The sequence below is a fragment of the Camelina sativa genome, chromosome 20, assembly GCF_030686135.1.
Source record: "Camelina sativa cultivar CO46 ecotype springtype chromosome 20, ASM3068613v1".
Lineage (NCBI taxonomy): Eukaryota > Viridiplantae > Streptophyta > Magnoliopsida > Brassicales > Brassicaceae > Camelina > Camelina sativa.
Window position 1 is genome coordinate 15,696,609 of NC_141899.1, and position 5,888 is coordinate 15,702,496.

Sequence of the window (5,888 nt, forward strand, 5' to 3'; positions counted from 1 at the left end):
CCAAATTTGTTAAGATTATTAGTGTAAACTTCTCAACAAGAACAATATGTAGTGAAAGATACTTTTATTATGAGAAATCGGAATACAGCCTGAGAGAACTTATGGATTTTCTCCCTCTCCCTTACAAACTTAACCCAGATTCTCGATAACCCTTCACTACTCCTCTCTTCTCTCTTTATACTACTCTCTTTGTCTTATTCGTCTTATTAGCCGTTATCGCTACATGCCAGCTAATAACGGTGACTCAATACTTAACTATGGTTAGTGAAGCTTAATCCTGATCTTTTGCAGTCAAACTAGGACACCTCTCAACTTCTGGATCCTTCTTCACTCCTCACTTATTTGGATCCTCTTTGGGCGTTGTTCTCTTGCGGTACTGATAGAGGATAGGTGGATGTTGGGCCTTGTACGTATCACACGTCCATAGAAATTACTGCAGCTTAATGGTGTTGAAACCTTCATATAGTTTTTCTTCCATAAATCTTTGATGGCTTTTTTTTTTGTTTTTTAGACATGAATTTTTCATATATTAGTAGTCTTTTTCTGCTAATAATATCTTATTAGTCTTTCATAGCTATAAAACTTAGGATACATAAACTTATATAAAACTACAATTCATGGATATTAAGCGACATGCATGGTCAAGAAAAGATAAATACAATTAGACTTATTCAATGTATTTATAAAAAAGACGAAGAACCAAGTCACAGAAAGTATGACATTATTAACTCATTTTACAAACAATACATTTCTATAAATATGTTTTTTTTTCTTAGTGAAAGGTCATGCACACTACTACGTTTGAATCTAGATTAATTATAAATCTTATGACGCAACATCGCGCTACCACAAACTGTAGTACGGCTACATGTCCTAACCATCACAATAAATTATACACAACATTGTCGCTAACACAAATTGTAATACAACTACATGTTTTAACCGTCTCAACAACAATTAATCAAATATTGATATCGGAAGATGTGTGTATACGAAATAGTTTCATCTCTTTTATATCTAGTGTAAAAAAATTCATCCAAAATATTAGTATAAAACATAACAAAGTTTCGTGTAGAGAAATGATCGATTCATTATAAGGAAATGATCAGTCTTGTTGCTTCTTTGCTCATTCTTTGCTCGAATACGTCCCAAAGTGTCTCTCTATTTACAGCATATTGTCTTCAGGATATATATTAGATTAGAGACACAATCAGAAAGACAATAAAACGGATGTTAACACAATAAAACACTCAAAACATATCATAATTAAAATACAAGGTTAAAAACACTATATATCATAAGTCCAAATTGGTCAAGCATGTAAGTTTAACTGGATCATCGATATTCAACCAAACATGTAATATAAAAATATATATATATATATATATTTCTATGTTGTTAGTATCAAATATCTTAACTAAGATTAATGCACAACTAACAGGATTGACTAAAGACGTTTTAAGAATAATCGATGTAGTTGAGAAGAGATAAATACGAAAGTAAATCTCGCTGCATAACAAGAATGGACAACGTACATTACATACATTTTCATGTGAATCTGAATCGCTACTTTTGACCTATTATTCAATCTTTATTTGGTGAGTGCAGTGAAATTTTTATTGGGACAATAGAAAAGGACCTTCCTTAAAGGAAAAAAGGGTCACAGAAGTTCAAAGAAGTAATGATGAAGAACTCACAAGCATGCCCATTATTTTAAATCTCACCTTTGCTGCTTCAAATTGCTTTAAAAAACAGAATAATGAGAATAAAACTACACTTTTATAATTCCCTCTTCTTTATTTATATATATTTACTTTTTTAGAAAGGTTGTGGGGGAACCAAAATCAATTTCCAAACAGATACGTAGAATAATCATTATAAGTTCCATTCGATTCGATAAAGACCTCGATCCAAAAATTAATATCACGTTGCGATTCTATTCTATATCAACAATATTGTTTGACAAATTCTCCCCCATATGATTATTTTTTTATCTCGAGGAAAATACATTGTCACGTAGTCATTTTCCAGTTGTCACCAAATATTCTGTAATCGCATGCATGCCTACGCAACTCTTTAAAATAGTTTGGAACATCTTTAAAAGAAGTATATTTTGAAATTCATTTTGAATATCTTTGTAAAATTATGTAAGAGCATGTTTATCGGGGGGTTCATAGAGAGGTTGTTAGTATTTTGAAGGAAAAAAAAAATTTAGGAAAAAAGAAAAAATCTAAAGGAGCTTCTTATATAGTATACCCAAATCTGATCTAAGAGACCATACGTGTCAGATTTCTGTTGGTCAACAGAATATTACAATTAATCTTTTTTCCATTTATGATTTGTATTTCTATTTTTAATATACTTTTATGTTTTGTAGGTTTAAAAGTTAATTAAATGCAATATTTTCAAATCAGTATTAAAATTAATCATTCTCTCCATTTATAAATTGCACTTCTATTGTAATATGTATTAATGTTTTTATTATGTTTTGTATGTTTGAAAATTAATTAAAATGCAATATTTTCTAATTTTATAAAATCTTAAATGTTTACACATTTATACCACTTCTATTCTATTTAAAAATTTTAAATTTTAAAAAACAGTTTTTTCAAAAATAAGAGACCCAAAATAAAAACCTACCAATAAAAGAGAAAATTTTATCTAAAAAATCATGAGTTTTTATATTCCAAACAGTACACAATTAATTCATAAAAAATTTAAGAACTCCCCTACTTAAAGACTACCGATAAACTTGGTCTAAGGTTTTATCTATTTAAGAACTTGATATGATGTAATCTTAAATTTAAGAATATAAATTTTAAAGTTATAGTTTCCAAACAAAACAAAAAAAAAAGTTATAGTTTCGACAAATAAATCATCTTTTTGACAACAACAAAAAGACCTTTAACAAAAAAAAAAGGGACAAATAAATCATCTATAATTAACATGCAGAGAAATAATCTATAATTAATAGAAAGAAAGTTTTTGGCGATGTGACAAGAAACCTTGTCATATATATATAAGATGACATATATTATTGTGCCTAGTTTGAATAATAGACAAATTTAATTTTAGAATTATTTGATTTATTATTTTCGATCAAATAAATCATCTCTTGCATGCATATAATTAAAGAGACAAGAAATCTCCGGCTATTGTCAAATCATAATTAGTGTGATGCAATTTAGATGCATTGCATGTGTACGTACACTGGTTACTATCGCAACAAGCTTAACCATATTGACTTTCCATTTACTTATATATTTGTTTTGTTTTGGCTTGTTGCTAACAACTTATAACGCGTATGAGTCTTTGATAACGTACGTGGAAATGATCTTTTAGTGATATAGTTGAATTTTTATTTTAATGTGTAAGGAAATGGTGGTCTGGTTATAGTCTGGTTATAGTCATTTCATGGCTTGATAGCCTTGATTGATTGATTTGCAAGCATACGTAAACATTATGTTTACAAGGTTGCGGCTGCCAACATTTTAAAGTAATTAGGAAACCAAATATTTCAAACCGAATTAAATTATTGAAAGCAATTGTGATACATATGAGTTTTTTTTTTGAAAACGGTCGACGCTATTCAGTAAACATACTCTTAGAGCACTCCCATTGGTCATCCCAAGGGGATGTCTTTTATTTTTTTAATAATAAAGTGAATGAAAAATAATGTTTTAATCGATAATTTTCTGAGATCCGTGTCTCTGCCCAGACTCTTTTAGATACTGAGAGACACTTAACGTGTCAAAATTTTATTGGTTTCGATTGGTTTTGTTTTTTTTTTTTTTTTTTTTTGTCTTCTCTTCATTTGCTTCTCTTCTCGACACAAACGAAACCAAACGAGAGTATGAATCGATTTTTCAAAATCGAGTAGAACATGAGTAAGCTTTCATTTTTTTTGTTTGTCGGTGGCTTTGTGAGAATGTTGGTGCTCATAGGATCCTTCTCGTGTGTTCTTCTGCTGGTAAGCTTTCATTTTTTTTGTTTGTTTCCCCTTTGGTGATAATTGTTGATCTGGGTTTTAGTTTGAATTTTGATTGGTAGTTAAAAATATAATGATCTGGTTTGTGTTTCTGTATTTTTGAACTGGTAATGGGTTTTTACAAGTTCATCTGTAACAATTGAGTTCGAATTCATTGTATACTGATTGAGGGCATTTGATCTGTTGGTTTTTGTTATATAGTTAACTCAGTGAGGAGTTTGCTTATTTACTTGATATTATCAGCTGAGATAACTTTGTTCAGGTTTGGTGTTAGTCATGTTACTATTACTGGATTAAGTTCCATTTTCTCTCTTGTGTATCTCTAAGTGGTTTTAGTTGATGTAATTTTGTGTCATGTAGATTTAGCATCTTTTCTTGTTCCTATTTGGTGTGTTCTATGTTTTGTTGAACTGATCACATACTCATCATGTTCGATTCTGTTTGGGCGGCACCGCAAGGCCATTCTCTCATCCCCCACTTGGTGATTTGTTCTCTGCAACTCAGTCCTCCACTTGGTGACCATCAACTTCCTAAGGTGTTTCACTCTCCTATCTACAACTGGCATTTGTGTCTTCAACATACATTGTGTTTAATCATGAGTCGAAAACAATGTATGTTGCGTTTCTAATCAAAGTTTGTATCGTTTTCAATCAAAGTTTGTGTTTAATCGTGAGTAGCACATGAGTAGTGAATAATCTTATACAGACACAGAACCATTATTTGTATTGTGTGGCTGTTTATTTGCAGGATAGGTTCTGTTTAATTTTTGGTTCTGTTTTATTTGCAGGTTGTGTTTAATTTTTGGTTCTGTTTTATTTGCAGAACACATTTTTAATAAAAAAAATTAGACACCCAAGGATGACTAATGGAAGGACAAAAATAAAAATCAAGGGTGTGAAGAGAAGTGTATTATTTTTAGTATTATTAAAAAATAGAGACACCCAATTGAAGATATGCAATGGGTTTGCTCTTAGAATGAAGTTTTAGTGATTAGACGTTTGATATATATGGCCAAAACTAGTACAAACATTCAAATGCACTTAGTGGATGGAACAAATGTATGTCAACATTTTACAAGACGACACTTCCATAAGTACTAAGAAAAATCGGATCATACAATTGCTTAACGGTTTCTGAGATTGATTCATGTTCATTAATTCACTAACTAAAACCTAGATCTATCATACCAAAATTTAATAACACGCCTGGATTGTACTATGATTTATCAGCAAAACTCTATCACACATCAGACGAGATACAAACTTCTTTCATTCTCATTCGAGTTCGTTATGTATTTTTGGTTTATGATAAGTTTTTTATGCGAGGGTCAAGTTTCTACTCCTTTTGATCTAGGTTTTTTTTTTGGTCGTGCATGTCACCATATATATGCATTGATCTCTTGTACAACTAAACATGTTACATGTATATTTAGCCATATATCCTTTTTCTTGCACTCAACAATTTTTTTCCCTATTTTAATATAAGTGCTGGAAAACACAAATCCCTCTAATTTAAAAGTTAGATTTTATGGTCTCAAGCCACACAGCTAGGGACACTCTTTTTCTACTTCTCGCAGCAATCCCAAATTGAAAAGAAAAGAAAAAAAAAAGAGACAGAAATAGATTACATTAAAAGAAATTAAAATGAAGGCCCGCCGTTGAAAAATGAGAAAATGCATAGAACAAAGACCAAAAGCTAAACTCAAAATATTCAAACACCTTCTAAACTCTCTTCTCTCTTCTCTCTTCTCTCTTTTAGATCTCTTTCTTCTCATTGTCCTATCTTTTCACTACATCGAATCCCCACTTATTCACACATGTGTAAAATTTTCAGTTTTGGGTTAAAGTTCAATTGGTTTACGAGGTGAAAACAAGAAAACGATGGGAAAAAGACAAAGAAA

General features: G+C 30.6%; 1 long non-coding RNA gene across 1 annotated transcript; it reads left to right on the forward strand.

The window, feature by feature from the left end:
* The first annotated feature begins 3,571 nt into the window (after positions 1-3,571).
* On the forward strand, positions 3,572-4,753 carry LOC104770996 (uncharacterized). Its single transcript, XR_764692.3, has 2 exons — positions 3,572-3,970; positions 4,447-4,753. It is a non-coding gene; the product is annotated as an uncharacterized LOC104770996 (long non-coding RNA).
* Positions 4,754-5,888: the final 1,135 nt, after the last annotated feature.